Here is a 12,008-nt window from a genome sequence, read left to right on the forward strand (position 1 = left end):
ATTCTATGATTCTATGATTCTATGATATGAATATACAGCCATGCTTCACAAATGACAGAGCTCTGAAAAAGGCAAAAAAGGAGACACTGAAGCTGCCTCAAGAAAGAGAAGGCCAACAGGGGACTTTTAATAATTTAGCAGTGACCAGAGTGTGAGCTCACCAGTTTATTTCTACATAGGACATTGAACATGAATGTGAAAACATTATACCTTTCAGCTTCTTGCTCTCTGAGCTGAACCAAAATGAATAATTTAGAGAGCAAGGTGCCTTGGACTCTTTGCCAGTGGTTATGGAGTGGGGGTGGCAGCAGTGGCACAGCAGCCATGACGACACGCCCAAGCTGGGTTTTAATTACTGGGACCAATCATGAAATTGCTCAGAGCTGGCATGGACTGCAAACCTGGCGTGAGAATTTGCAGAAGTGTAGCTTGCAAAGGGAGAAAGTCTCAGCAGAGCCTATCTTGGCTTCTTTCTGCTCAGCTCTTCTGGGACCCAGGTGCTCAGCTCAGCAGGACCCTACCCCAGCCAGAGGCAGTCTCGGTCTTTTTGGCTCTCAATCCAATTGTTACACCCACACAAGAGCTTGTAGAGGCTATCAAATAAACCCAGTGTTGGTTCCTAAAGCATCAGCAGCTCCACAGATGGATATTTTGAAGTTCCCTGCTCAAGAACATAGGGTTTCATGTGTTATGAAGATCTGGAAGACTCTGCTTAAATTTTTGTCAGTGGTTGCTTCATGAATGCAGTAGGGTAAATCAAGGAAACCTTTGCTGATATTTCCTTACRGATATTAAAGAATTGATGTTTGAACTTAGAAAAATGTCTACCGAATTGTCTGGGAAAGGGGCAAAATGTTTTATCTTCTGTGAGGCAGAGAAACAAAAAATGAAGAACTTGCGAGACATCTGTCATGAGCAAAGTAGATGAGCAGGCAACCACCAGGATCTTTCTGCTAAGAACTGACCGTAACATATTTTCAACAAGATGACCAGATTCAGCAGGTTTCTATAAGGAAATGCCTGTCACATCTGCATCTGTCAACTGCCCCATGAATTCARGATACTTCAGCTCAGAGCCAGGAAAATTACAGTGATGGCAAAGCCAAAGTCCATGAACAAGGAATATATAGAGAGCATTTCAGGTCTGGATACTAAAGAACACCTTTTCTAAACAAAATCGCTGTGAAACATTTTAATGAGGGTCATGGAAAATGATGATACCTTTGCGCTCTGTCAGCATTATGGCCTGTCAGCATTGTTTTCAGATTCATAAACTCTTGGAGATTGGTACTGACAGAAAACAATCAAACAGACAAAATACGAAAGCCACTAAAACCTCGTTAAATGAATATGTCTTTATGATGATTGCTTTTCAAATGTCAGTAAAATAGTGATAGTGGGAAAATATACTATTTATTTTCTGTCAAGGCAAAATTAAAACAGGAAAAAAGAGGAATTTTTTTTTAAACCACAGACCTTTCCCCTTTCTTTCCTGTCTTATATTTCCTGAATGGAAGAAGTAAGAGTGAATACTTTTCTTTAATCTTACTTTTTCATTCTGTGGAAACTACACAGAATAGTGAAATCAAAATCCAGAATGATTTTAAGAAATTCCTTTTATCTTGTTTTATTAAAACTCATAAAACTGAAAATGTAATGATGATAGACAGCTATGAAACATCTTTCCCCTTTCTTTTTGCCAAACATATCAGAGGAAAAAAAAWTCTGATCAGGTCTACAAAAGAACATGATCAAACAGGGCAGTTGCTTTATCTTTCAGGCACAGACACAAAAGTATGGATAGGTTTATATATAAATATATATATACAGTAACTAAAACCTCAAATTCAAATACACCTGAGCTTTGGGGAAGTTTGTATATTCATTCAATCTTTGTGGCTTAGGTTCATCTGTAACAGAAATATTTGCAAATAGACAGAATACTTCCTCTTTAATCTTATCTAGTGATCTGTCTGTTTGTCTGGGTTTTTCCTGGAGATGTCCTCAGATCCTGATATCTGAGGGCTGAATAGCTAATTTAAGTCAAGATCATACTGATCTTCAGAGATCTTCCTCTTCTCACGTTTGTCATAAGCGGTTGCTTGTTTTCAGCTCACTGCAATGAAAACCCCTCAGCTGCATAGGCTGATCAGCCCSTGTCGATCCCACTGCCAGGAAAATAACATGTTTTGAGTTTTGGACACTTGCAGGACTATCACGAGGGTGCGCAAAGCAGCTCTGGGCAAGATGCAGGTTGCTAATTAGCTCGGCCCATCCATGCCCTTGAAGAACCCCTGGCATCCCTGGCAAGCACAATGGCTCACCTCCCACCAAGGGCTCCTCTGCCTTCCGTTAATGCACTCGTGCAGGACAAGGAGTTGATGAGGCTGCTTGGTTGCTGGTCAGACCAAATATTGCCTAGACAACTACACTGCATTTTGAACAATTTATTATGTTCCTTACCTGTGCTGGTAATTAAAATAACTCTGATGATTTAGTGTACTGGGAAATGTTCCAGCTTGGAAGCACCACACAGTGTGGCTTGAGAAAAAATAGGGGCTTTTTTTTTTCAGATTTCCATTGTGTACATTCTTGTYTGTGTCCCCTTATATTGCTCAGAGGGTTTTTGTCACCTCCCTGAGCATTTTATCCTGGGCAGCTTCTCACTGCTTCAGATTCTCTGCATTCCCTGTGTGAGACCTCACCAATTTCTGCAAGTGTTAATGTGGTTATTGGGTGAGAGGAGGGGAGCAAGCACATCTGAAAGGAATGTAAGAAATATAAACAATTTTATTAGCACGACCACAAAACTATTTTTTAATATATGCAACCATTTACAAGGAGGAAATACACAAACAGAAAAACCCACAGGGGAGACATGGCCGGTACTGGCAAGCACAGCAAATTGTCACAGCTCACGCTGTCAGCTTGGAAGCTCTGCATGCAGACCCTTTCCTCCTTCTTGACTCCACCATCAGCTTTCAATGGCAAACACCAACTCCCAAAAGTACCCTGAGATGATGGAGAGTCCAACCTTAAGGTGGTGGGGTGCCAAACGAGTCTGGCTGTGGTGCTAGCGATGACGCCAGCTGGTTCAGGGCCCGAGCGATGACAGAGAGGTGGCTGTTCATCGTCCGCAGCTCAACCAGGATGTCGCTCACATTTGCAGATGCCTGCTCCRAGCTTGGGGGCATGCCATGGGATGAAGATGAGGGAGCAGCCTCGGGAGCCCTGTCTCCCACYGGTGCTGCCTGGTGGTCTTGCTCCTGGGAGAGTTGGGGGAATGTGCTGCTGGATCGTTTCACGTCATCCAGGGAGCCTATTCTTGCAGGTAGCTGCTCTTCTTCCTTCCCTCGGATGGTGGCAAGAGTTGCTGAAGCAAGAAAGGGCAGCCAGTTGATGAGGGTGGCACTTCCGGGTGGGACTACAGGCAAATAAAGTCCAGGGTGTAGAGATGGAGTTGAAGCAGGTGGTGCAGGAAGAGAAGGAAGGTGAATGGTGGCAGCAGAAGAGGATGGTGGGAGAGCAGGCAGTTTGGGATGTAGAGCTGTGACACAAGCAGGTAATGGTGGTGAAAATGATGCAGTACCAGGGTCAGAGGAGGAAGGAGACGCTGGAGCTGTGAAAGGCCCAGGTTCTTCAGAAGTCGGTGGGGATGTGGCAGCAGATGGAGCATCAGGCGTGCAAGGTTCAGAGTCTGCAAGAAAGATAAGTTGTGATTCTTGAGGAACACATGTACTTATATGTATGGATTATTCATTGCTGCAKCTTCAGTGAGATCAGGCCTTTTGGATGTAAGGGAGAATTTTCTTACCTTCTTGTGATACTCTCTGGATGCTGACTAGAAAAGGAAAAATATACCAAAGATAAAAGCATGCTTTAGGTATATTTGCAACTAAGCATTAGAGGTATAAWACAACCTTGCACTACTATTCTTTATAAAGCTTGTGCACTGATTTCAGCATTTTTCTGGTTGACATCACATAGATATATATCAGCTAGCCTGAATTACCCACTGTGAAGTCCCAAACAGTTATTGAACTCGATCATAGTGACCTAACTTGCTCATTCATGAAGATGATTAAGGGATTGGAGCATATATCGTATGAGGAAAGGCTAAGCAAGCTGGGCTTGTTTAGCCTGGAGAAGAGAATATTGAGAGTGGATCTTAGCAATATGTACAAACACCAGAGTGGCGTTGAGAGTGGATCTTAGCAATATGTACAAACACCTGAGTGGCGAATGTAAAGAGGATGGGGCCAAACTCTTCTTGATGTTGACCAGTGACAGGACAAGCGGTAATGAATAAAACTTAAAATATAGGAAGTTCCATCTCCATATGAGAAAGAACTTTTTTAATGTGAGGGTGGCAGAGCCRTGGAGGTTACGGAGTCTCCTTCTCTGGAGGTCTTCCAAACCCACTTGGATGCCACCCTGTGCCCCGTGCTCTAGGTGTCCCTGCTGGAGCAGGGGGCTTGGACTAGACGATCTCTAGAGGTCCCTTCCAACCTTAACCRTTCTGTGAGTCTGTGATTCAGATCTCTTGTAGAGATGTGAAGGCTGGCTCCTGGAGCCAAACTGCTTCATAGTGTCTCCCAGATTTGGTGCTCTGTCTAGAACAGATTTGTCAACACCATAAGCAGCAAAAACTGATTAGTGTATTAGACTGTTCAATTTTTTTTTTTTTTTTGCTTTGAGACATGACAGAGTTTATCMAGTTGAAACTGGATGTAGATTCCTGCCTGTTGATATTTAATGACCTCAAATATAAAAAAAACAACAAAGAAGAGACTGAGCAAAAAGTGTTGACACTGTGCATCCTGGTTTGACACCCATCCCAAAGTGCATGCAGTCWAGTGGATCTCATTGCATGTCCACTGAAGTAATTAGAAAGACTTTTGTTCGCACTGTGTTCCAYACATACAACATAGAACAATATAGCAGTTTCTGGGGAACATGCAAGACTTGGAGAGCCAGACTGCAGTTCAAGCTGCTGTACCCACTGCTGCCCAGTTGATAAATACTATAAGGTTAGGATGATCTTGTTTTTACAACAATTTTGAAAGCCACAAACATAATAGGAAACATCAGCCTTTMAACATCTCCAAGGATCTGGATAAGTAGAATTACTAAACTGTGCTGAGCATCTTTATTTTAGCTTTGAGAACACATTGCACAGAAGGTGGTGAGATGCTACAAGAATGGTCAGATGGGTATTAGAACTACCGCTGTTGCAATTAAGTGCAAATTTTAAGGCACTACCATGGATAAGAAGACACAAAATAATGGATTTATCCAGGTTAAGACAACCTAGAGAAAGCCAAATAAAGCGGTGTAAACATCATACTATTATTATTCATGGCATCTAAAAAATCCGGTGTTGTGAGAAATCCATTTTCCTTACAAGCAGGTTTGCTGGTCTAGATAGTGAAATGAAACTGTGAATCAAAAGAAAATGAAGGTTTTCCCCTGTCATTGCTATTACTAAACCCATTAGCCATTCAGCTGACAAAAGCCCACCTTCGCTCCACATGAGACCACCATGTTTTTCCTAGCTAAATACATACGCTGGTTAAAGGAGATTATGACACAAAATTCAGCATGCCCTTATGTCATTGAGATTTTTATGGAAAGTTACTGCAGGTTCCTTGAAACAGTTTCCTTCCTTTGTTTATTGGCTTTCCTCCCAACACAAAGTCCCTGCCTACAAGACACTCAATCCACATTCGCGAGAGGTGGGCTGAGGATGCTGGATATTGGTTTTCCAAAGTGTTGTTGTTTGGCTTTGGGTTTTTGAAAACAAAAACAAAAATAAAGTACAGTTCAAAACCAGGTTCTGTCTCCATCCAAACCACCAAAGTTTGCAAAGGGCGAGATGAAACGTTCAGGTTTGGCTCAACTGTAGTGTTAACCAAAACAGTGTTTATGGTCCATATATAGCATGGCCAATCCCCATCTGCAATGGCCAAACAAACCAAATTAAGTGTAATGTTTTTCCAATGTTCCAGAGGAAGCTCAACAAATCTTGAGGTAAGCTGGTTTAGCAGCATGACAAATAACAATCATAAATCACTTTTAAATGGGTAATTGATATTAAAATACAAGTAAATTATGCAGACAAAAATACAGACAAAAATCTGGTCACCAAAGGCTCTTCTTCTTAGCTGTAATCTTTCCAAACCTAGCATGACTTCCCTATCAGAAGCCACAGCCTTGTCATCTCTCTAATCCTCTCTTAAGATTTATTTATGCCATGCTGTCTTTTAAACACACCTCACCCAGCTTGATCAGACTCTCATACTTCCATCTAAGAAATTCCATATGGGAGCCTGGGCRTATGTGCAGGACAAATCCAAGACATGTGGAACTTATTGCGTCACTCAGATCGGTTGCCTGCTATGCACACGCAAAATGATTGTTCGTCTCAATGTGATCTGAACAGGCAGTTCAATGTCTGAAGGCCAAACTCACAACTAAAATCACAGAATACAGAATTGCTGAGGTTGGAAAGGATCAATGGAGATTTAGGCCAACTTCTGCTCTGCTCTGTGCAGGGTCAACTAGGGTCAACTGTTTTTTTCTCTGTGGATAAAATTGCCACGGATTTCAAGAAAACCCAGGAATACGGAGGTCCTAAACATAATGAAGCATGATACAAGATGAGAAAATTGCTTCTCATAAATGACAGGATGACTCAAAGTTTTCTACTTCCTCTTTAATTTTTCTTGTTTCATTTGTATGTTGCATCTTATGTTTACTTTTTTCATTTTTTTTGTACATCCCCAGCAGACAACATTCTCAATTGGAGCATCCAAGTACACACTCATTCCTACGGAAGGAAACAGGGGAATCAATTTTTCTATATCAGCTTCAGATAATTAGCTAAGTGAGGCTGGATAGATGTCTACAGAGAAGAAAGATCCTGAAGAGAAGGTGCTGAGATACACTGACCTTCTCTAAACATAGAAACCCACTTGTGCTTGGTCTTTAAGAATCCTCCTGGACATACAGTCTACAGATGTAGGTGTTATATCCCCACATACAAAGCCTGACTGTTCAAGTTAGGTTTGTAGCTTGGAAAAAATAGTTCACTAGCTAGGGAAAATAGTCTAGCACCCAGAAAACCTAGGTTGTAGATCCAATTCATTGAAATTACTGAACTGTGTGTAGTGAAAAAAAAAAAAAAAAAAAGCATCTGCATTTGCTTGGTGCTATACAGAGGGAAAGTTCTCCAAAGGAAGTCTTTGATACAGAAGCTGTCTCTGAACAGTTCCAGAGTCAATTCTTTGAATTGAGGGCCCAGGGAGCTTAGCTTCATCCTTTAGGAAGATCAGTTACTGAAAATGGGATTCATGTCATCTTTAGCTTTAGCAGTCTACAGTAGAGATGTTTACATCTCATATAGCTCCCTAGCCTTTCTTTATATTCAATGGATTAAACAGACAGGTCTAGTGCCTAACATACCTCATTCTAAAGCAGGCTTCTGCTAGCAGGTCAGATGAATGATGCCTTTACTGCTAGAATTGCAAATGTGAATGTCCTCACATTTGCTCACTATAAAGAAAAATGAGGTTAACTTAGGATAACTAACTTGAATATGCATGTTTTGCACTGGTAATGCCTAAATTTAAAAATAGAAATCCCACCTTGGGTGCCTAAAAATAAGGTAGGTGCCCAGCTTAGAAACGGCAGAGGCCTGATATTCACTGCCCTAATCCTACTTCAGATCTCCTGAATAGAAAGTGATTGCATGATTGTGTTCTCCATCTGCAGGTAATAAGGGAATACTTCTGTGTTCCCACCCCTGAGAGGACTTTGGGATATTAAATACTTGCAGGACTGTAAGTAGATAAGTGTAGCAGGTGATAAGGTAGTGAGAGAGAGAGCAGAGCAGCACCTTCAGTTGGGAATTTCATGGTGGGGCATGATGATGGACGTTAGCAAAAGATTAACAAGCAGCACTGTGAGAATGAGGAAATTTATTTTAAAGGTATTTAACTGTATGAGAAGAGCATGAACTTATCTTTTCAGTTAGTCTTGGCTATCTTACATTGCTTTTGTTTGGCTGCTGATTTTACAGATTCACAGATTCACAGAATATTTAAGGTTGGAAGGGACCTCTACAGATCATCTAGTCCAACCTTCCTGCTCAAGCAGGCACACCTACAGCATGTGGCACAGGGTGGCATCCAGGCGGGTTTTGAAGACCTCCAGAGTAGGAGACTCCACAACCTCCCTGGGCAGCCTGTTCCACTGCTCTGTCACCCTCACAGTRAAGAAGTTGCTCCTCACCTGGAGACGGAACTTCTTATGCTTCAGYTTGTGGCCATTACCCCTCGTCCTATCGCTGGCCACCAGTGARAACAGCYTGTCCCCTTCCTCCCTGCATTCTCCCTTCCTGAACTTAWACATATTAATCATATCCCCTCTGAGCCGTCTCTTYTCCRGAGAAAACAGGCCCAGCTCACTCAGCCTCTCTTCATACGAGAGATGTTCCATTCCCTTAATCATCCTGGTTGCCCTTCTCTGGACCCTCTCCAGAAGCTCCATGTCCCTCCTATACTGGGGTGCCCAGAACTGAACACAGTACTCCAGGTGCGGCCTCACCAGAGCTGAGTAGAGACTGCCTTGCAGTCAAATTTATRCAAACTCTGATTTCTAAATCTTTTGTCAGCTAACAGAGGAAAGGTCTATGAACCACAAGGAAAAAGTAAAGGCATGATTTTCTTCTGACCTGCAGATTGCATAGGATTCTGCTCATCTACCATTAGCCATTTCATTGGCATTCAACACAAGCCACACATTGGAGCTCCATCAGGGAAAGAAGGACCTCCTGGGACACCTCATCCTAAAATATCGGGTCTTCAAGAAGTGTGGGAGAACCGTGCTGTGGAGTGTCCCTTTCCCATCAGCATTTCTTGTGGGACTTATTTAGCTATCTCAGATTGACTAACTCATAAGTGCTCAAAGTTAGGTGGGCTAGATTCCTCACTTTGTGTATGGATCTAGCAAGTAAATTGCTAACAAACCAGAATTGTAGGTGGGCTGYGTTACTTCTTCAATCACTGTGTAGAGATTTGTGATGGCAGATGGCATAAAAGCTTGAGCATAACAAGCTGCAGGAGAGTGGAGACTCAGGCCTCTTTAGTGCTTCAATATATGAGCAGAAGGTTCAGGAGGTGAWCATCTTTGAAGTGAGTCAGCCCTGAACAAATGACTTATTTCAATGGTAATGATGATAATATGCTGAAATGAGTACTATAACCCATTTATGGTTAGGACAACCTGCAGCGGGCCTTTGTGTGCTGTGCTTTGTGCTCAAGCTTATCAAGTGGCTTTAAACCTGGCGACGGGTGCGTGTGAGTGGAGCGCGTGCATGCACTCCCACTTGGTAGTGCAGCTGCTTCCCAAGAAAGTCTAAATATACTCCTGCCTCCTCTTTCTAGTAAGAAGTGAAACTCAAGTCCTAACAGCTTGTGGTAATTGAAAGCCTGATAGCAACGTTCACACAAACAAGGGGCTGCTTCTTGATCACGGACAAATTCTGTCCTTGGGATCTGAATGTGGCCTCTCCAAAGGCTATTCCTTCTGTGTACCGTTCAGGTTTGTTGGGATGCAGAGCAACATTGCACCCCGCTACTGCTCTGTGGTTGAGCTTAGAAAGTCTTTGAGATAGAATTCAAGTTTAGAAAGGATTAAATTAAAACTAAGATTAAAATGAAATCAAATTAAAATTTTTAGCATTGGATAAAGGCATTACTAGCTTTACATTAAAATAGGTCTGAGCACTCCAGGGGCTGTGTTTGCATAGGTATGATTTCATAAACTGAATCTGGTTCCAGATATTGCATCTAGCACTTGTTTCTAAAAGAATCCAACCAAATACAGGCTCTTTTCTGGATGCTCATGTAATTTGGGGTGAGGAGTTTATAAATGTATATAAAATACAAAAAAACTTTAATCAAGGTTACTATCAATCACTTTCAAACAAAATAAATTACAGTTATATCCCAGGAATCTACATATGTGTAAATATCCCAAAATATCATATGTAACAAAACACTGCAATATGCAAGGAAAACAATATGTAATATGAATAAATTAAAAAATAAATAAATATAATTAAATATACCTACTCAAAATAAGGGTTCTTATAAAAATATTCCTTTTAAAATCTGCATTAATGTATCACAACATTCAAAAGAAGTTCTACTGTTCTAGATTTSAAACTCAAATTCACCCATCACTCCCAAAAAAAGAAAAAAAAAAAGGGATTTTTGGAAATAATTGTAGGTTATTAGGTTACTGGAAATATACTGTAAAAGGCCACAGGGGAAAGCCTGTTCCAGAGCCAAGACCTGTCACCAAAAGTACCCTGATTCTGTTTCTGCTGTCAGATTAAAAAACTACTGGTTGAGTCACTGCAGCAAGGACCTGAAGTCCTCTCACTTTATAAGCAACCTTTTAACATGCTTTAAAGATATTATTTTGCTTATGAATTTTGGAGCAATAAAAAATTTGAAATTATTGAAATTGAAAATTATGAAATCTGATTTCATAAACTTGTGCATCTCTTGGAATTCTGCTCTTACAAATTGTGGTCTGTTTCTAGGCCTGTTTCTCTTCTTTCAGGTACAATGTACTAGGCTTAGCTGGACTGTTCTTTATATGACTAATCACATTATGACTCCTGTGGAGTTGCACTGTTTCAAAATTTCTTGAGTAACAGTCTGTTATGAGTACATACTTATTCCCATGTCATGCGAACAAACTTGTTCTCACAGTTTGTCATGGGCCATCTGCTGTTTCATCTTTGCTCCTGGCTTAATTTCAGTGAGATTTTATTCACTCCCTGACAAAATCTGCATTTTTTTAACTCATTTGGGACTATCTTTTCCAAGAACCTGAAGTCTTTCTCTGACACAAAGCCAGATTTTTTGAAGTGCATCACAACTTTGGTTATTTCTTACAAAAGAGGAGTTGCCCTGACATCTCTGTGGAGGAGGAATTGCAAAGGTAATGGTGATGGGCAGTGAGTGTTTGCCCACGATATTTGTTGCCTAACACATATTATCCCCATTCTGCTCTAAGTACTATGCAGATGTGGCTCACACAGGCTGCACTTCATGGTGGCCATGCTGAGAGAGAGATGAAAGGTCTTGGGAGATGGAGATGTGTACAACAGAGCCAAGAGCAAAGCCCTGTTTCACTCTCTTCTCCATCAACAGACATGGCCAACACAGCCCTCTTATGACTTTCTTGACCATACTGTCCTTTAATTCTTCTTCTTAGATGGGGGAAACCTGTACCCTCACAACACAGACATAAGGTACAGCAGAAAAATGTGTGTGCCTGGTCCTCACTGATGAGGACCTCATCTGCTCTCCTGTGGTCCCCTTCCCAGAAACTTGCTTAGATGGATAAGTGGCTGGAGAGAGTGTTTAGATGCTCTGAAACTAAACCAAGACTGGCAGCTACTTCCAGAGACACAAAAAAAAATCAGTAAGGAGAAGAAAATGTTGTATTCAATCAGATTAGATGACCACTCAGTCTTATATTTTGTCTGTGACAACAGTAACTGCTGCCTCAAAGAAAGCTACCCAAAACTATACAATGACAGTTATGCCGTTACCTGCCATAGGAAATTTTCCTGACACTTCATTAGTGAATCAGATTTTCAGTCTAAGGCAGATATTTACTCTGTCTGGTACCACCTTTTATACAATGAAGGCCAGATCTTTGATTTAAGATCAAATTCAAAATGTCATTGAACTTCCTGGATAACTGCTGTGAATTCTTGCTTATTTACCTTTTAGAATCTGGCCATTGAATGTACTGGAGTGAAATCCAAAAGTTTTTTTCTTATCTTGAAGAAGACAGACATTCCAAGATGTTTAATTCTTCTGAGAATGCTGTTTTCTTTCCCTAATAAGCACTATTGTGTTTCTGAATACTCTTGTTATGTCCTCATTAGCCATGTAAACATCCCATCCTCATTCCACTCCTCT

Source organism: Nothoprocta perdicaria, unplaced genomic scaffold (assembly GCF_003342845.1).
Source record: "Nothoprocta perdicaria isolate Ctin4 unplaced genomic scaffold, notPer1 scaffold_248, whole genome shotgun sequence".
In the NCBI taxonomy this organism is placed as follows: Eukaryota; Metazoa; Chordata; class Aves; order Tinamiformes; family Tinamidae; genus Nothoprocta; species Nothoprocta perdicaria.